General features: G+C 36.2%; 1 protein-coding gene across 2 annotated transcripts in view; it reads right to left on the reverse strand.

Annotated features, from left to right (window-relative positions):
- LOC116341534 (extracellular serine/threonine protein CG31145-like) overlaps positions 1-21,882 on the reverse strand; it is a 70,690-nt gene that overhangs the window by 28,726 nt on the left and 20,082 nt on the right. For both annotated transcript variants that reach the window (XM_031768652.1, XM_031768651.1), the window contains exon 2: positions 5,094-5,250. The gene's annotated coding sequence lies outside the window, so the exon portion shown is untranslated. The remainder of the gene's footprint in view (positions 1-5,093; positions 5,251-21,882) is intronic.

Genomic DNA, 21,882 nt, shown 5'->3' on the forward strand with positions numbered 1-21,882 from the left:
TCTCGCTCGTATTTATGCAATTTTTCTCCATCTACCCCCCCCCCCCCTCGCTCTCGCTCTCTCTATCTCTATGCTTCAACAAAATTTCAATTGTGCTTCATAATTTAGCGGTTTGTCTGTTGCGGTGTTTCACCTTTCGGATAGCACATTAGTTCAATGCTTTCTTTGTCAGTTACAAGTTCATTGTATAAAAATGACATAAATTACTTCAACATTCAACGAGCGATTCAAAACCATATTTACCGTCGTTCAGTGTTATGTTAAATATCATGTCAATTTTTCTTCGTCAATCTTCTGTTTAAAAAGCAAATTTTAGTTAAGCACTTAACTATGTTTTCGTCATTAGGCAAAAAGTTGAATCGAGAAAAAAAATTAGTTAAATTTGAACTATGTGGAACTATGGCATGAATAGGAAAATAGCCTCAACTTTTTTTTTATTAAGCATCAAAAGCGAATAATTCAAATACTCTTGTTGAAGTACCACTTTGCCTCGTTTTTTCGTTCACTTTGCTCGTGTTTTTATAGTTGACTAGTTCATCAGATTTCCGGTAAAATGCGGAAATAAAATGAAAACAAAATCCATAAAAATCGGTCAAATTGCAGTTTGAACATCAGAAAAAGTTTAACGAATGGCTTAAGGTCGGGCCAAATGAAACAAAAACAATAGCAATCGGAAAAGAAAATCATTTGTCATAAAATCTAAAATTCATTTTACGCCATTGCTTCAATGGGTGCTTGCAAAACCTCTCTCACTCTCTTCGATCCATTATATATGATTGTGTGTGCGGGTGTGCAGCACCAAATGTATATTGCCGGCAAAGTATTACGAACGATGACAGATTTCACATTGAATTTTGCACTGATTTCGGATCATTGGTATTAAAATCCCTCGAAAACTCGCTGCCACACTGAACTGACTCGTTATAATCTATGTGAGATAAAAATTACTATTTATTAGCGCCTGACATTTGGTGTTCAGATCGTTGCTTTTCTTCGCCCAATGCTCCTGGATGCTGTCGCTCGATTTGAAATGTGCAAGTACAAATATTGCGTCATCAAAATCCGAAATGTGACTATTATTTCTACTTTATCATGGCAAACGGTGGAAAAATTGGTGAAATGGAAAAAAACGAAGCAAAGAAAAGTCATGCGATGAACAATAAAGGCTGAAATACGGAATTTTGTTAAGCTGATACATTGACAACGACAAGAAAAGACGACATTCATAGAGCACTATTGTTGGTGCCCCCTTCTCTCTCTCTCCCTCCCAATACTTAGTTGGTAAAATAGACGGTCGTTGATTTTTACACGGGGGCTTAAAATTCAAAAGTGCAAAGGAGCAGCAATGGCAGTAACAATAGCTGAATTCAGAGAAGGCACGAGCTCAAGATACAATAAAACGCAAACACACTTCGGAAGGATGTAAAAATCGCTTTTTACGATTTTATCTGTTAAATTTCATCTATAAAATGAGAGAGAATGTAGTCGACACGAAAATGAGAATGGTCTTCGGTCTCGCACCATCGATTCGGCAGATTCCAAACTTTTTCTCTTCGTCTCTTCATTCTTCTGATTCGTTTGGTTTGATTATGTGTGTGTGCGTCGATGTCTGTCCATTCGTTTCATTTGTTCATTTGTTTTTCAGCAATTGCACTTCGAAAAATTCCCATCATTTTTAATCACATCGAGTTCAAGTGGCAAAATTCGCTTTTAACATTTTATCGAAATGAAATAGAACGAAAGAGAATCGCCGATGGAAGAAAAAAAAAATTCAACCGAAATAAAAATCGAAATGAGATAATTGATGCGCGTACAATGAACATGGGATAGATATGCTACCGTCACTGACACCACCGATGCTGATATTGCTGCTGCTGATGCCATTTTCGATTGGCTCGAGGTGAAAAGAAGCATTTACACGGCAAATCACTGTGTCTTTATTTTAATACAATGGCTAAATTTACCCACACACACACTCTCTTTCTTTCCTTCCTTCGGTGTGCCGTGTAAAAATTCCACGAAGCAAAAACAACGAACCGCTTTATAATACAGTGCATATCGCTTTCGGAGATAATTACCCATTCAACATAATTCAAGCAATCGCAACCACCATAGAATCGTAGATAATAACAAGAAATTGGTTTTTGTGGTTTGGTCGAGAGCGATTCGGATAATATTATATTCACCACCACTTAAAGATGAAGACGATATTGCCGACGAAGGAGAGTGAGATATTGCATATTGATTTATTCATGATTATCATTATCGAAAACAATAGGTCTTCGTTTTGCATTTCAATTTCGTAACTGAACGAGCGTTGCGAAATGAATGGTAAGAAGACGAAAAAAATATCTCATTAGCGATAAATATATTTTTTTTACAAAAGTGAAGAAGGTGCATATAGTTCCATTTGGCCATTATTCTTTGGAGTTTATCATCAACGAAATCCATAATTAAAATGAACGTAAAACACTTGAAATTTTAATCAAGAGAATAAATTTCAATAAATACAACCATCACTTCACCGCATTTAAGATGGAACATGGACTCTTCTAATGCATTCATAAGTACAGAATAATGAGAGTACAAATTGTGGAGAAAATCTACGATTATTTTAATGATGATTAAAATACAAAATGTCCATTTTTTCATAGATAAAGCCATAAAAATGAGACGAAAAAACCCAACAACACTTTAAGTTGCTTCGTTTAATGAGAATTTTCAAGTTGATTTGTCAAAATTCAGAGATTTTTTTTTTTTTTTGAATATCATTTGAGATCCAAAGTATATTCTTTTTATTGTTTGTTTCATTAAAAGCAGTGTTGACAATACTATTATGAAATTCAAACGGATAATTTTGTATTTGGGCTCTTTTGCTCCAGGTAAATGGCGTTGCAGTTCCGGCCCAAACTTTTTTTCACTCTGTTGTTATCGTCATTGTTATTGAGTGAGACTCGGAGCATATAGCATAGATATGTGGTAATGGCCTTTCACAATGCAAACCATCGAATAACATAAAACTTTTCGTCTGCTTTGAATATGAATATATTGCATATCCGGTGTACTCGAAGCATAATTCAAAGGCGATTCGTGCGATACGTACATGCATTGCAACACGCAATGCACGATTATCAGCCCTTACAGTCGCACACACAAGCGTATGTATGACACGTATCATATATACAGCGATTGTAGGCAAATAGAACGAAATAATTCCACTTCGATTGAATAATGGGCCAGAAAGGCATTCAATCTATTATTCATGCCCATTTATTTGTTGTATGTGTATGAATATGTCGCTTCTTTCTCTCTCTCTCTCTCTCTCTCTCTCTCTCTCTCTCTCTCTTGCTTCCCATCTCTCAGTGTTTGTACGATAGTAAAATGGACATCATTTTTATTGTATCATATGCATTATGTGTTCGGTATTTGGATTTATATCATCCACATTTTGTCATCATTCATCATAAAATAATTTGTTATAGGAACTTATGAGAGTGCAAAAAATGAGCGGAACAAAACGAACAACAAAAAGTCTGCATTCAAAAAAGGAGACAAAAAAAGTTTGTCAAAAACAATTAAAACAAATCATGTACAAAAAAAAGGCAGGCGAAAAATGGTAGACATTGAATAAATAATGTACAATTGAATAGCGTTTTGAAATTCAGTATACAAACGCGTCTTTAAAAATGTCATCATCAGATTTAAAGTATTTGAAGTGCTAAAATGCAGTACCACTGTCGTTGTGATCACTCTTTACATTGTTTTTTCTTCAACAAAATCATGTCATTACATAGCTTCTGTTATTCTCGTCAAATACTTTCTAAATCGTTTGACAAATGTTTTTATTGTTTTCCGGCTCATTCTTCATTTGAATTTTATAGTGTTTGTTAACAAGACGTTGCAGTGAACGTGATACAATATTTATATAATACCATAATCAGATTCAGCAGCACGCTGAGAAAATAAAGACCCATTCTCGTTTTATTCTTATTCAATGATGTTGTCGTCATTGTTATTGTTGTTATTTGTTCGTTTGAATGAAGATTCACGCGAGATTTTCTTTATCGTGTGAGAGAATGAGCGCGAGCGCATCAAGCTGTTGTCTTTTTGCGCTCAATATGTTTCGGCATATATGCAAACTCACACACCAGACAAAACAACAGAAAGTACTGATATACCGAAATTATTCCGCTTTTCGTTCAAAGCCGTCACGAGTTGTCGTTATTTGTAATATTAGACTTCTACCCATGGTTGAACACAAAAAAAAAGCAAAGAAAGAGAGAGAAAAAACACACCAATCTCATAAATAAAATCTAAATCCAAATCATAATCATGTTTATCAGTGTTTCTCACTCTTTGTGTTTTTAACATTACTGCTCCAAAAAAAACAGTCCACTTTTTTTCTCTATTTTCCCGTTGCGCTATTCTCTCTTTGAGCAATTATTATTATCATGCATGTTTATCCATTTTTTTGCTGTAATTTTCTGCTATTCAAAAGAAGTGAACGAAAAAAAAATTCAACGAGAACAACAACAACGACGACGACAGCTGAAAAGATTTTTGCGTTAATTCTTAAAATGCTCCAGATTTTCATGCTGAGCACGGGAGTGTTTATTCCGATAAAAATGTTATTTACGTGAAATGCAAACGAAGTATCCAATGGGGTCTTTTTCTCTCATCTCCGTCAACCGAACAATATTACTATGACCAAGCATTCTCTACGAGACGAGAGTATTGTTTGTGTGAAATGCCCACCAGATATTATTTTATGCACTACTTCCATTTTTTCTTCTTCTTCTTTCCATATTTTGCTTACTTCGTTTCGTTATCATTTTTTGTGCATGTGCTTTACAGTTTTAGTGTAACATTGTTGATATGCTGTAGATTTGTCTAGATGCATTTGCACTGTGTGTTTGTTGTTGAGATTTTGTTAAATTCGAAGTATTTACTTCGTTATTGGCCAAATGCACTTGGATACTCGGACATGTAGCTGTGTGGCAGAAAATGGTTAATTGTTTTCGATTTTCGACCATTGAAAATGCAGTAAAATATATTTTAAGCATACCAAGAGATAGAAAACATACAAATGTTACCTTTCGAAATGGATTGTGAATGAGAGGAAGGGAAGCTCCCTGGTCGATGGTCAACCGATGCTGAATAAACGGTAGATGTGTGCAATCCAGATTGGAAAAACAGTTATTTCCAAGCAGTCAAATTATGCAGTTTTTCCTCTAACGCTTGCTTCAGGGCCTGAAAAAGAAAACGCAAACACTTTAATTGTCTGTCGATATGTTCACACAAAGCATATACGAAAGCGGTACTATACGAAATATATATAAGAAGATTGGAACGTAAATTTTTTTCGAAAAGACTTTTACTATGGGAATCGGCTTAAGCGATCTATAAGCTTAAACATTTGGCTAATGGGTAGTGATGATAGATTTTCAATGAATATTTCAAATAGTGTCGATGCATTTAGTCTCTGCTCCATTGGATAGATCGAATGGTGCATGTATTCGTGCAGATGGGCACGCCATCATGCTGTGGATAGTGTTTTCATGATGAGAGGATCGAGATTCAATTTTAAGATAAAATCTATTGTAAAACCATAAGTATGAATTCGTTTATTTATTGAACTCATTTTGTCGATTTGGACAGGTTGATTTGTGTTTGTTTCGTTTAACTTTCGGTTCGTTGAATGTATCACGTTAGATCGGAAATTTGATTTGAGGTTTCTTTGACTGTGATCGAACCGAAGCGAAAAAAGATAGAGAGAAAAAAATGTCCCGCAATGTATGGATTGCAAAATTTGTATTGCAAACTGCCAATTTTCGTTTATATATATATCTGATTTTGTACTTTCCAATAGTAGATTTGTCAGAGTACATGCGGAGAAAGAGAGATATTTATCATTTGTATAACGAGAAATGGGAGTGCGTGAGTGCTTGGATAACGATTTGCAGTCGGGTGGTTTTTTGGTTGTTGGATCGGTACCGTTATTATCACATCAGGTGCGTGTTGGATCGGATTTTTGGTCAGTATTAAATGCATCAACCGTAAAATCCATGATCGAATCATTTTTGCATGTTCAATTTTAAACTAGTTTTTTTCTTCTAATTAATGGTGCCTTCTGAGTTAGTCAATACAGTTGATTGAAAATAGGCGAGAGAGAGAGAAAGAGAAATGTGAAAATGCGATTTGTGAATGAGAATTTCTTTCGATTTTCCAGTGGTTCATTTGCAAAATGAACTGCACTATATGTTGGTTGCACAATTTGCTGTACATTTATTTAATGCTCTCAACACGAAACAGATTGAAAAATCGTTTCGTTTTAAACATTCGAATGAAATCAAAAACTCATTTATGGCAATACATTCAATACGGTGAAGAGGTCATCATCAATATGAGCATGGTGCTGATATGTTCATTGCTTAAGGTGGAAAAACCATAGCAACAACCACAAATGATCCATATGCTAGAAGATATCAACCAATGAAAATGTACATTATTTTCTATGAAAATTGGTCAGTTATATTCGGTTGGAAATGTGCAACTGCAGTCAGTTGTTCTCTCTTTCCATTTAATTTCCATTTGTTTATTTGCCATTTTCATTTGTGTGTGTGTTTTTTTCTAATTTTCTTTCCCCTCATTTATATCGTCATCGTCGTTGTCGTTGTTGTTGATGTAGTTGTTCCAGTTTTGCCCGTTTGAAGTTTTATAATATGAAATGTGTATGTGTGTGTGTTGAATGCAATGTGAAAACTGAGATTGCAGCACACAAAATGGAAAATAAATTCGTGACCGTAGCTCATTTGCAGCAAATTCCGGAACTTTGCTTGCTTATCAAAAGTAGTAGTAGAAACAATTGAAGCAGAAAAAAACAACCACTTGCATTCACTCTCACAGCGCAACAACTGCAATATGTAATAATAACAATAAACAAAATATACCGAATAATACTTAATTCGTAAATGTATAAAGGCTAGACTAATGTGCGCTAAAACAACAACATAACATATCTGGACGAAAAACCAGAAACCGAAAACAGCCAAAAACTGCACACACCAAAAAAAACGTGCATTCACAATGAAAATTTACTAGCGGGCAATTTGTTTTCGAGTCAAATAATGGCAAGCATCTGTTTTTATAGGCGATGGGGTTCTACATTTTTTTCTTTTCTTCCTTTTTCGCCGTTGTTGTGCACGCTTCAAAATACATTGCACTTCTTCATGAATCCATTCCGAATTGTTAGCAACAAATAAGCGAACGAATGGAATAACAGCACACATCATTCGAACTGTGTGTGTGTGCTTTCAAAAATGGATTATATCTTTCTCGGTTGGTTGCAAAATTGCGATTCTCATTTTGACGGTGCCTTACTCTCAGTTGTTGGCCAACAGCACGGATTTTACAAAATATAATGCTACTGTGGCTAACGATACACAAATTCGCGGGCATAAACTCGCCTTCATTCATCCAAATCATTCTGTCTCTTTTCAACTGAAGCATTAGAATTACACTAAAACACCCTCTCACACACACACATACGTACATCCAACGAACGAAACATATGAGCAACTCCATTTCAACTTGTGCTCTAGCCTCATCTTCCGCTATTGCCACTGACGCCGCCACCAATGCCATCCAATGCCATCCAATGAATGCCAGCACTACCGTTTCGTTGTAAATGCCACACAACTTTATATTATGCAGCATTTCGTGCATTACAAACATACTCTCGTCTCTCTATGCACAAACGAAGAGAAAGAGGCAAAGCAAAAGTAGAGAAAGAGAAAAATAGTATTTTCCCAGCTCACTTATGTTCGAACTTAAAGCAAACAAGCGCCCGGCAAAAGCATACATATTACACTTATGTGAGACCATTTATAAACATTTCAAATTTCAACCAGATTAACTTTTCCATAAATTTTTCATTCACTTTTCCTTCCAGTTATTTGTTACTTCTGTGTTGCACAGAAACAAAACCGATGAGAGAGAGAGAAAAAGAGAAAGAGACGAAGACAGAAAGAATGAGAGAGAGAAAAAGGGATGGGAATGAGTTTGTAATGTTAGTGCCGCGAACATATTCGTTGTCCGTATTTATTTATTCCATTTATGGAGACATATTTGAATTTGCTAGTTTTTAGTCAGATATAGAGAGAGAGGACAAAGTTCCATGGCGGATCGTGTATTGCAGTCATCGTTGGTCTTAAACCATATTCCTTGTCACCGCTTTTTGCAACTTCGTGTTGGATTTTTTTTTTTCATTTCGGTTCACTTTGCTACTTGTCTGGCATAAGCTTTTTGCCAGAGTTCCTGTAAACATTTCCATCGTTAATGTATTCATACCTCAGCCGAACATGGCCACACAATATTCGCATTATAGATGGACGACGTTCGGGGTGTATGTTTTTTTTTAAATTATTCTATTGCTTCTTCGCGCTCAATTTTCTCTGCACTTTGTGTGCACTCCTCTCTGTCTACCGCAGTATAGTCGTTAACAATTCTTGCAAATGTTGCTATACTCTATGTATTCTTAACTCTGATGCAATCGAATATGAAACGTGTGTATTTGTACGGTAGCTTGTCTCTTTTGTACTCATTTACCCCCCATTACTTTGCAAAGTTTCACCTCGCACATTGTTGTGTGTTTTGAATTCTTGTAGAAAAAATTTACGAAAAACGTGAAAGAGAGAAAAAGAGATGGAGACCGATTGAGCATATGAAATGGTGTGCCACCAACGCGCCAGAAGCATAACCAAGCAGCACCCAACAAGAAGCACAAGCACATTTTAATGGCAAATCATTTTCAAAACCATGTAGGTAAAAGTGCACTACATAAAACTTTGAACATAATACACATTCTCGCCGAATGCAGCATGCAAACGCCGTACGTTGGCTCATGTATCGTTAGTTGTATCACCTAGCTTCGATGTTGTGAATGACTGGCAAAATTGTTGTTGTTTCAGTTTTGGTTCCAATTGCTGCTGCTGCTGCTGCTCCTTCTATGGTCTTATTGCTTTGGCAATTTTCTTTTGACTTTTATTTCCTTCGCAATTTTGTGCAACGCCGCCGCCGTTGCTGATTTTTTTTGTTATCCATCTCTCACACTCACCTGATATTTTACAGCATACATGGTAGTTCGAAGGAATGAACGAAGAACCTTCAATTCATGTGGAAAAAAGGTCTAATAAAGATGTATAGTGTATGTAAATGTGCAATGGCAACTAGTCGCGAGCAATTTTAAACGTTTTTTTCTCGATTCTTATCCAATTTTCTGATGGTGTGTTTGCCATTTTCTAACGTTTGCATTTTCTTTCGATTTCTATTTCGATGATTTTTTGCGGCTTGGGTCTGTTTTTGGAACTTAACTAAAATGAAGAGAGTCCATTGCGATAAAAAGGTGCACAATGACGACGTTGATGGCGATTTTGGCGGCGGCAGTCAGTGGCCAACGTATTATGAGATTGAAAATAAAAGATAGAAAATGATGGGCTTTTCGTGCCGTCATCTAATATTCATATAAATATATTTCTCCCCTCCGTTTTTTTGTTGGCTTCCATTTGTTTTCGTCGTCGCGTTCCTTCCATTCTTTTTTTTGGGTTCTTCGCTTTTGTATTTAGATGTTTGGTTCTTCACCTTGTACAGAGAAGAGGTTTTTCTTGGCGATTGTCCTGCACATAAAAAATTGAATGCATTCACTGCCGTTTGTGTGCGATTTATTTTCACAGTTGAACGTCAAAGTCGTTTCTTGTGCTGGCTGCTTGCAATACAATATTTTAACTCTTTTTTTCTCTACATGAGTTTCTACTTGCTCGTTTGTTTTTTTTTTCGCTTATGTGCTCTTCTTTCAATCGCATGAATTTGTTAAAGTTTTGCTTTGCCAGCAAAGGTATTCTGTTTCGCTGTATTCTTATTTCAGTGTACGGGCAATCGTGTTTACTTCAGTTTCTATATCGTTTTTTCTCTTTCTCTCTCTCTCTTGCTCTATGAGTTTTTTGGTTTTGCAGCATATTTTATTTTAATGTGCATCCGCATTGAATGCATCCAAACAATGAAAGTGTAACCGAACCAAATGCAATCAAGAAAAAAATCGAAGAAAGTTTCGTTTTCTCACAAACGAGCCAAAGAAAAAAACAGCGACCGTATAAAAAATGAGAAGGATATTGTGCGGCAACAACTGATGATCTACACCAACAGTCGCCGTTAAAAATAACAACTGCACAAAACTTATGCAATTCCAACTGAAGAAAACACAGGATGACACACTCATATATATTTAGACGGAGAAGAAAAAAAGAGTGCGACAAGATATGTGTATATTAAATTCATTCATTCTATTGCATTTCATTCCGAAGAGAATTCGCACTAAAGAAAACAAAGCGGAAGGAGATGAAAACGAACAAGAAAATGGAAGAAGACAATTGCAGCGAGAGACTTTATTTTCTAATATCATCAATCTTCATAGTCACGATTCGCTTTACCATATAATAAATGCATCGCATCGAATAAACTTACAAGCGCACAAATTTAATACAGATCCATTTGTTTAATACACACGATGTGTGCGATTTTGGAACGCCGAACCCACATCCAAGCCATACAGCAGGCACTCCAAGTGAAAATGAATGTTTTTCGAATGCACCAATTTTATTGCCTCTCTCGCTGTCTCTCTTTCTCTCTTATTCAAATATATTACTATTTTTCGCTCAGTTAGTGGCCGCCAACATCACAGTCGTTGTTGTTGTCGTCATCGTCATCGTCACCATTTGTTTTTCTTGTACGACCCATTTTACAGTGTAATATAATATTTTCCTTTGCCAAACAACTTGCTCAAGCTCAAGACTCACTAAATATAAAGCACCGACACCAAATACCGTTGATTCTATAAATGGTGTCATCGTTGTTTGTCTTTTTTACACGCTTCGCTCTGATTCTCATTCTGATCGACTCGATTTAATGCCTAAACTCAATATATATTTCTATTTTAACAACGAAATTCCCTCATCGTCACACATGCAGAATGTGAGCGACTATAATGGTGATAGAGAGTGAACGAGAGAGCGAGAGAGATAGAGAGAGCAGTGGAGAACCATCGCCATAAGAAAAATCGAATGGCTTGTTTACACTAAATTTTCGATACTTGTTGTTATTACTGTAGTTTTGTTTTTTTCCTCATCGTGGACGAAAAGGAAATAGAGAACGTGAGCGACAATTCTTCGATAAAGTTGAAACTAAATGCATGTAATGCATAATATGTTGTGCTCAATGGGTTTTTGTTGGTGTTGCATTTGTAATAACAATTGCAGTTGGTGAGAGAATCGGAGGGTGTCGCGCGCTCATTCAATGTTGTCGGGTAACTAAAAAAGGAATGAGATTAAACACGGGCCAAAAAGACAAATGCATTGGCATGGCACCGCCATAGAGCATCACAGATAGTTTAAAATGTATGGAGAACGAAAGGAAAAAGCGATCGGAAGAGTTCGCATCAACGTAATTTCCAATGCATTTTCGTGCGGCATCGGTTTTTTGTTGTTGTCATTGTCACACTGCAGCTCTGTGGAGTAGAAGAGCCAAAGAGACACGACACACCGAGATGGAAACACCAATTCGATAGCTTGCAATTTGGTATTAGCATTGGTAATATGTAAACGTTATACAATGGCATTGGATCTCGCGTAAGATGCACACAATTTTGGTGCACGGTAAATGGAGTAAAGTGAAGTTACGATTTTCTATTATTGCACAGACGCGCCAAAATGTGAAATTGCTATGAATTTAGATTTGCATTTTCTAAAAATGGTGCAAATTCAAAAGGCGGCATGCATCAAATTGCAGAGGGGATCTGCGGATAAGAGACATATAGACATTTTGTTTTCTTCACTCATAAAATATTGTGAGCGTCGGATGGTGTTAGTTGTTCGTTACGGAGGCGCCATAAAAGGCAAAATAGAGACGGGTGTGATTCCGATCGTCATCGGATATGTAGCTATTACAAAGTTATGTGTTACTACTTTACAATTACTGGTGGTGCCGGTACTATTGGCGGTGCTGACGCTGCCGATGCCGTTGTCTCCACACTGTATTGTATAATGTATGCCATGTTTTATTATGATTATTGTTGTTATTACTGCAATGGTATTTACGTACATCTTGCAATCGATTTGATTCTGGAATATATCGAATACAACGATTGTTCAAATGAGTGAATTTCAATATTTTATTCATCGTATGTAGTGGGTGTGTGTGTGCTGTTGTTATACCAGTGCACGCGGTGAGTATAGCAATTTATCTATCTGCTCCCGACTACATATAGATAGTTCATTGTGAATATTATCAACCATTTGCCCGTTTAACTACATTCTCTCTCTTTCGCTCAATGTGTCTGTCGGTTGGTCGGTGTATTTTATTGAACATTGATGCTATTGTCTGACAGTCAGAGTGCGCGCGTGCGATTGTGAGAAGAGCGTGTGCCGTTTTCTTTCTCCCCACTCTCGTTCGCTCATCCTTGTGCATTTCCCTCTCTCACACTGAGATTCAATGTACGATAGATGTGCATTGTGCATTCCCAATCTATATATCACAATTTATACACGTTACGGAATGTGAAGATTGAAGAAAATAGCAAATAATTTAACGCGATGTCTGCAGCTTTCAGCTAGAAATTGATGTAATTGTTTTTGTCTGCTGTTCGGCTAGCAATGAAACACTGAAATTTAGTGACAACAAGAACGTGCGATTTTAACGTATGATTCGAGTTCAAGTCGACATTGAACATACTCGATCTTATGAGCGGATATATGGAATGAGTTTCCATGCAATGTACAATGTACACATACACGATGAATGTTCTTTGGTTTTCATCGTTTTTTTTTCTTCGATTTTATTGTCGATAGTAATCGTTATACACATATACCCTCTTGGGTGTTGCTGTGTTGCAAATCGAAATGCGATTTCAATCGCATTCAATGTATGTGTGTGCACGCGCTGGTTTTTGTGTATTTCATGTCGATCTACCTTAATGTGTGCTTAATGTCAGCGCATTTCTTCATTCAATTCGATTCGTTGTTATTTTCTTTTAAACAGACGACGCCAATCAAATCTGATTTGCGATGTGATGATTATGATTAACTAGCGATAAAACGATGAGCAAACGATGGAATAAGTGAATATATAATTTGTAAACAGAATCGAATGGCGTCATCATCGTTGTTATAACGATACATTATTAGACTCAATGAGTCTCGAATGAATATGTCTATTTTCACATCAAATCGGAATAATTTTCAAAATTCATTCGATTATTTGGTGTATATGTGTGTGTGTGTGCATGTTGATATGGTGTTCACATTATGTGATCGACAGAATGCAATAAATTGACTCTCGAACACATGAAGTGTACGAAATTCATCAACATCAGCAATGGCAAACCATCAATTGAATTTATATGGTGGTGCTTTACCGCTGAGCAAGTTTGAGGAATGATTTTGTCGTGGCAAAACGACACATATCGATACGTTCGTTTCATTTTCACTTGCTCAATTCCTTCCGTCGTTCTCTTTTTCGTCCACACATTTGAAATTCCAATTCGTCAACGTATGGAATATTGCATGTTTGTTTAAGATTTATCTTCTTATCGATATAATATATGTTTGCTTTTTGGCTGATGATATTTGGCTGTGCCGCATTGATTGTGGCCATGGACATTACATCGAAAACCTTATTACGATTGCTGAACACATCCACATACAGTCGCTCTCTTTCTGCTTCTCTCGCGCGCTCTTGTTTTTCCATTCAAAAGTCTATAAAAGTGTTTGCATTTCAATTGATTTAGTGTGTTATGCCCATAATTCAATTTACTGCTTTGCCCCGTTGTATGCAATGTAATGTATTGGTGCATCGATGTCATTCCTATGCTTTGCAAATCCAACCCTCTCTCTCTCTCCCGTCTATGACAATTTATTTGGTTTCGATATTTCTTTTGTTTTGTTTTGGCATTTGTCGTGTGCGCTCAGTCGCTGTCGTTTGGACGCCACTGAATTTACGCATTCCTTTGGCGTTTTCATCGGGAATGTGAATTTGATCGATTGAACACATTGCACGTGTACAGACAAAGTGCACACGATTTCAACAGAATAAATTACTTGCGACATGGAAGTGCGGTGATGGTGGTGACTGTGCTGATGAAAAGGAAAAAGCAGCACACACACACGAATCATCAAAAAGCAGCGCACGGCCATACAATCGATATTGAGAATCAAAAGGAGAGCGAAACTGGAATGAGTGAATATGACGCCGTTTGTTTTCTGCATAGAAAATAAACAGGTAAAATGTGCGGTTCGATTGATTTGTGCACATTTTGCACTTGCATTCTATTTGCGTATTCATCGGTATACAAATGGATTGATTGTTCCAATATTGGTTGATATTGAAACGTAATTCATGATCGACACACAAGTGCAATGAGATATTCGTCATCTCGTCAGCAACACATCACATGCGAATGATAATGAATAAAACCGTGAAAAGGTTGACAACGAACATGTGTTTTTCATCGGCCATATTATGGCCGGGATTAGTGACATTCATTATTATATTGGCTCAACTTAATGCAACCGAAAACATGGAACTTATTGTTCATTTTTTTGAATGTGAATACGCGAATGGAATCGTGCTGTTTATTTTGAAACTTTTTTCGAGACGACTTTACTAAATTATTCCGTTCTTTTGATTTGAGCGCAATGTAAATTATAAAAGACTGAAAAGAAGCAGTGACACATATAGATGAACAATGTGCGAACACACTTGCATCGCTATATGCAAGATAGATGTACTAGATAGTTCAAGGTGATGTAATATTGATGTCACGTTTTTCTTTGATATTGTTTTTTCATTCTACGTTTATTTTTTTTGCTCTCACTCCATCTTTCTCTCTTTCTCTGCACATTGTGTGCAAAAATGTTCGTATTTACTTTTGTGTCTCGGATCATGTTGTTTTTTTGTAAATACACATTTGGTTTTTTTTTCTCTTGCTGTTGCTCATTGTGTGTTTGCTGTTTCTCGGTAGACATTCACTAAATGCATCGGATTCTATTGGATAAACTCATTTATTATTTGTCTTTGCACTGAAAATAGAAATGTGCATCATATTTGGAACCTGACTCATGCTCACAATCTATGACTAAAACAACCAAACAACAACATTGACAACAACAAAAAAAATTGAACGGAAGCTTTTTCTTGGCGCAAATAGAAAAGTGAAACGACAAAAACCCATGTGGAATTGAGAACGATGCAGAACACACAGTGTGCGCACGCTGAGAAGAAGAGGAGCAAAAAAATCAACCAACTAACGCAAACTTTCTTCGACGAATATTATTTTCAAAAAGATTTTCCGAAGAGCGACCATTTTTATCTTCTTTCACTTGCTTTATCTATATTTCAATTTCTTCAAAATTGTGGGGATGTTATATTTAAATTACATTGAGTTTGATGTGTTTTTTATTTGTTCACTTGATGCTATTTTCCCGCAAGAGCTTGTGCATGCCATGGCATCGTCATCATAAGTTTTGTGCCGTTGAGTGCGGGGAACGGAAGAAGGGATGAGAGAGAAAGAGAGCGAAAGCGAGAGCAAGAGAGACAGAGAGACAGAGGAAGGAGTGAGAGAGAGAGAGAGTGATCGAGTGAGGAACAAGACATTGCAACGAATTGAATGACAAAAATGAACGAATGGACAAGAAACTGAGTTTAGAAGCCAAGAAAAGAGCAGATTGAAAAGTGGTAGAATGAGAAAGATTCCTGCTTGTAATTGGATGGAACTTCCGAGCAATAGACATACAAGAAAAGACCTGGAGGATATATGCAGCTCACATAGCCAAACAAGCCAAAGCAAATTCGTGTTTTTTCTCTACTCAGTAACAAATGCTTGAATGGGTGTTTGGTTCCTCTCTCTCTCTCTCTCTCTCTCTCTCTCTCTCGCTCTCTTGTCTGTGTGTGTTTACGTAGCAACTAGCGAAAAGTAGTGGTTCTCTTTCATTTATTTTCCTTTTTGTATTGATTACATTTTCCATTAGTTCCGTTTGGCAAGTGAGCGGAGAGAAAAGACGAAGTTGTGTGTATGCGGGTATTGCATTTGTGGGCGAATGGAAAACTGATGGATTTCACCATCATTTTAAACTTTCTTCCTCATTGTTCGTCGAAGATACAGGACGAAGATGTAATGATTTTGTAATTGTGCCATCATCATCATCATCACAAGCGTATAATATATTTTCTATTCACAACAATATAATCGTTTTGCATCGTGCACAATATGCAACATCGGTTCATAGCCAAACTTCAATTGAACGGTGTGTGTGTGTGTGTGTATGCTTTTCTTGCACAAAATCTGAAAGTATTTACCCCGGATCAATTTTCATTCGGATAATGGATCAAAAGAAAATAACAATACCTAATGAGTTACCCATTTTGCATCGTAAATTGTTTCACTTGCTATATTGATTTTGATAAGCACGAAGTGAGTCTCCTTTTTCACAAAAAAGCAAGTACTACATGTTCCGCCTCTGTTGGTTGTTTTCAGTCGAATCAATATATTTGAAGGAAATGCAAATTATGGGCAATTTACCGATTTCAAATTATTTTTCTATCTTTTCGAAAGAACAAAATATTTTTTCACAAGACTAAAATAAAGAATCTATTCTATATTTTCGACAATGAACTCGTATTTTTGTAACTTGTTGAAAATAGAAGATAAACTAAAGCCAAAGAAGGATTATGGATTTGCTTGAAAGTGAATATCCATTGAAATGAATGTCATCATCGGATGGCTCAAGCCCTCTGATTGAAGTGTGCTCGTTTCTTCGGGACGGCAAAAGATGTTGTTTTACAGATTAAGGAAATATAAACATCGTAAACTAGAGCATAGTTTCATCACTTTTGTAATGACATGGGTCATCCTAGGTTGTTGTTGGATACACAACTCGAGCATTGGGTCAATGTATTTATCCGACTTCGAATGTAAACCTCTTGCGCAACCAATACACAATCTTATTCCATTTAAAGCGTTTATAATAATAGAAGATTTTGCGGCATTTTGTCGCCTTCGGGCGAATTCGATTAAACAAAAATCGTTTCACATAAGTCCAATATTATTTGGCATTCTCTCCGTTCCTCTCAAGGCCAATGGAAAATAATAATTTTAGTTTTAATCGTCGGACAGATTAAATGTAATCATGTTTTGTAGCAAGAGAGTAGAGTTATGGATTATAAAGTTGTGGAATGTCTCTGCCGTTTCAAATACACTGCTGCCGTTTAACTGGGCCGTACATAGATTCCCCATACACTTGTAGATATATATATATCTGTGTCAGGTTAACCCGGTTAATTTTGAAAACCTCATACATTTATTATAATCATAATTTTGCTGCAATTTCTTTTTTTTTTTTTTTGTTTTATCGAACTGTTGTAAAACGATGCATTTTGAGCAACATGCCCTCTCTATTGATCACTGCTGTTTTGCTGTAAAGTTGATTAGTGGTGCAGTTTTTGGTATAAAAGCGATATTGGTAAAGCCGTATGGCGAGTAGCAGTTGTTTGTGTAGTTTTCAGAGTTTGGCAATGCGATAATGCACCGTACACAATAATTTCCTGATGAATTAAATATTATTCTTGACATTTATCATGTTTCATGCCAATTTATATCGTGCCGCAGCACCTGCACACATATTTAATCGAAATCTGATTTTCTATTGTGTTCCATTTCTGGTTTTACACCGATAAACATGCTATTGGATCTAAAGGATATTGGTTGCATGACATATTCGGGCAATGGCAATGCCACAAAGATATTGAAACGAAACGAAAGCAAAACAAAACTGTCGATTGGCTATGATTTGGGGTACAGGTGACACATTCGACTCGAAAACAAAATCGAATAGCACATGCTAGTACCGCTACTGCTGTTGCTGCTACTGGCTGTAAATCCCGAGCATTTACTGCTAGGAAAACACTGCATAAATTGACTGATTATCGTTTTCATTATTCATACTTTATAAAATTGTAATTAGAAAACTTTGGTGTTTTGTGTTTTCGTTGAGTGCATATTGTATTCGCACACACGCATCCGCACCCGATGTAAGTCGACTTGTATTTATATCCATAAACCAGTTCGATCGTATTTTCCGCTCTTTCTTTTCTCTCATTTTGTAACGCATTTTTAATGTTGTATTATGGGGCTTTCAAATACCCACCAACGGTTGTATCGATTTATGTGCATTGGTGAATATGGAGTACAGTTTATATGCCATTGTTTTAATTAATTCGAAATTTGAGTGGATGTAATGCAATTTATGCGCGAAGCATTCATTTGGACAATTTAAAGGGCCATCGCATTTATGCTTGAATTATGAGCGCAGCAAATCTAAAAATTCAATTTCGATGAAAAATCGACAACAACACGCCCCGGTTCATATATACGTACACAAAACGTCGAATTTTATTAAGTGTGTAAATCAATAATTAACACAAATATTTCATAAATTATTACTCAAATGCGTGTTCAAAGTAATTTTGCGTGCATAAGCGACCACATTTTCGGGGCGCACATCAATGTTTATGTATCGAATCAGTTTTTTTAATAACAACCAGTATACACAATGCAATAGCAATTCGAATGTCTATAATAAATTCGAAAGTGAAAAACAACAACAACCATAGTGATGGCAGATGTGTGACGGCACAATGTTGTTTCGATATGTCGAAATTGTGGAAATCTAATCCGTTGAAAATTAGGCGCGATTATTGTCATTAGAGAAATTGAAAAACTGTAATCATATCGAATGATTTTAATAAACCGAATAGCTTAATAACTCACAACAAATAACTAATAATGGATGCGTCTCATGGGACGGTCAAATGCTGACTGTTGATAGCGGTACTGGTTTGCGGTAAAATGCATACATGTAATAGAGCACATTATATAGTAAGCGATAAATATAGAGAAATCTCACTGTAATTTTGCATTGTACATGCATATCGAAAATGTGCAATTCACATTTGGGTGATTGAGCTTTTAGCATTTCCAAACCACCTCGGAACACAATCCCATTGCAACACAAATGACTAAATTTATGGTTGACAATTAATTTCGACAATATATTCAAAATCGCACCAATTGTTAAATTAAACACTGAGGGTTAATAAGGGAGGGAAAGAGGAATGGAGCAGGGGTAGTTTGGAAACGAGAGATGGGCAGATTGATTTGATCACTTTTTCCCATTGAATTTATTAAACACAATCGGACATTTTATCAGCATAACAAAGGCAAAATTATATGGACAGTGCGTGGTTGTCACTGATTATATAGAACACGCAATGATCGTTAAAATAATCATCAGCTCACATTAAAACATTATTTAGTATTTGCCAAAAGGATAATTTGGAAAATTGAACAGCATTTAGAAAATATGTGGATTGCAATTTTTTGTGATTTATCATTTGAATTGATTGCGCGGCTGTGTAATGCAAAAATTGCTCCATTCTAGATCAAATGCAAACAGTACAACAATAACAGCGCAAGCACGCACACTTTATATTTATTTTGCTATCGGCTGTGTTGCACAGAGTCAAAATAAGAGTGGAACAAAGACGCGAACATAATCGAATAGTCTCACTTCAGTGAGAATGAATGACACATTACAGGCAACAATGGCACAAAAGTCAAATGAAAGCTGAACGAAACATTACGTGAATAATTTTCAAATCAAAATAAATGCCCATTGAAAACGAAATGATTCGAGTAAATTGCAGTTTGTGCGCAACGACAATACACAACAGCCGTCAAGCGGCAGCAACAACCAACGACTTCACTATTGCGCGAGAATGAGACGAAGGCGAAATAAATAAAACAGTTTAAACAAAAACCAATTGAGTTAATCTTCGTCATCCGTAAATTAGTTGCTTGTGTAAAACCGACGAATGAATGAGTTAGTGTTGTGAATGTGTGCCCAAGCCCACACGAAAATTGCATTCATTTGCTGCATGCAAACGCTCCATATTTACCGAAAAAAAAAACACACACACACATGTATATAAAAAAATATAACAATTCCAGGTCATTATTTGCTCTTCCACATTTCTAATCATTGGGTTTCGTGAGTGCCGATGCAATTTCTTCGTGTTCTTTCAATTTGTTTTCAACAAAGTGGATTCGCTGTTAGATGCCATTCAAATTGTAATCGGTGATTGTCGAAATTATCGGGGATTCGGTTTGGCATTGCCTACAAAAACTAGATAATAAAAGAGAAAAAAAGAAATCCGCACACAGAGTGCGCACACCACCGAGAACCAAACAGAAATCGTCCATAAAAAAAACGAAAATGAAATTACATATTTCTTCTGCTTGTTGTTGATTATATCGTACAACCGGCGATAACAACGAGAAAGAGAGAAATACATACATACCGAGCACACGCTACGAGTAAATCATCATGTCTAGAACTTCATTGAACAAAATAGACATTTTATTTCCTTCCTCGTTCACTACACTTTGTGTGCACATGTTTACGTCGAGTGCACGTTTTTTTTTTGTTTCTCTTATTCGTATATCGAAAATTTTGTTTACCGTTTCGCATGCCATCCCATTCTCATATGCTCTGTTGGAATGCTCAAAATTCAACATTACAGGGCTCGACTTCTTTTTTTGCCATTTGATTCACTGTTGTGAGCATGTGTTTATATATATATCGGTTGTGGCATGAAGCACTTGTATCAGTAGCAAATATCGAACGAATAAAAATAGAAGTGAATTAAAAGTCGAGAGAGAAAAAAAAGAAGACAGTGGGGAAACAGGAAGAGAGAGAGAGAGAGAGAAAAAAAACGGCATAATGCCGTTGAAAAATTGCACTATATTGTTGCATTCCATTGAAAATGAAACGAAATGTAGAAGAATTGCATTGCCGTGCGATCGAATCGCAGTTTTTGACATGTGAAGTGACTCTATATGTGTGAACACATTCGAATGATGCAAAAATGAAATAATTTTCACTGTCTTTTTCTACAATATATAAATGGGTACAATGTTTGCAAACCTCGTAACAAACGTCAGAGACCGAAATACACATTTCAACGCATATTGAGTTGCGTGAAAACAGCCGCATTTTCGTACAATACCAATGGCAAATAGAAATAACGTTGGAGTTGCAGATCAGTAGTACAATGAAACAACACATCGAACAAACACACGACGAACGAATGCACCAGAGAAAAAAAGAATCAGCAAATAAATAAACAAAAATTCCGTTCGAAGTGGAGAATAAGAGAAGAGAGTAAACAATAAAAAAATAATAGATGCAAATTATTTTTTATTATTATAGTTTGGAGGTGGAAAAACGGTTTTTTATATGGTTGTGCGTTGTACGACTCAAATGAAATTGCCGAAACTGTATTGTGCATCATTACTCCGCGTGATGCGATGTGAGAGCGTTAGAGAGAGAAAAAGGAACAAAACGGGCCAACCAAACAAAAAAACAACAGCAACTAAAACAATTCATGAACACACAACGTGCGAGCGATGAAATTGCGGCGAATTTTTTTTTTTTTTATTTAGGCACGCGTTCCTCATCAGCACTTGCGATCTCCCTTGCATTGTGTCGATCACATATTTTTATATATTTTACAAAGTGTTTGACAATAAAAAAAAACCATAGCTTAGTTTCTATTTTATGATTTTTTTTATTATTAATAGCCTGGTGAGTGTGGACCTTAGGTGTTTTCTATTTATCATTTCAAAATATACGGCAATCGGCAACAATAGAGAGATCGCCATCGAAATTACATTTTTTCAAGTATTTGAGCGTTTTTCATTTAGCTCTGTGCGTGTGCTCG

This window comes from Contarinia nasturtii, unplaced genomic scaffold, assembly GCF_009176525.2.
Source record: "Contarinia nasturtii isolate CC-2019 unplaced genomic scaffold, AAFC_CNas_1.1 Cnas_scaffold_745, whole genome shotgun sequence".
NCBI lineage: Eukaryota > Metazoa > Arthropoda > Insecta > Diptera > Cecidomyiidae > Contarinia > Contarinia nasturtii.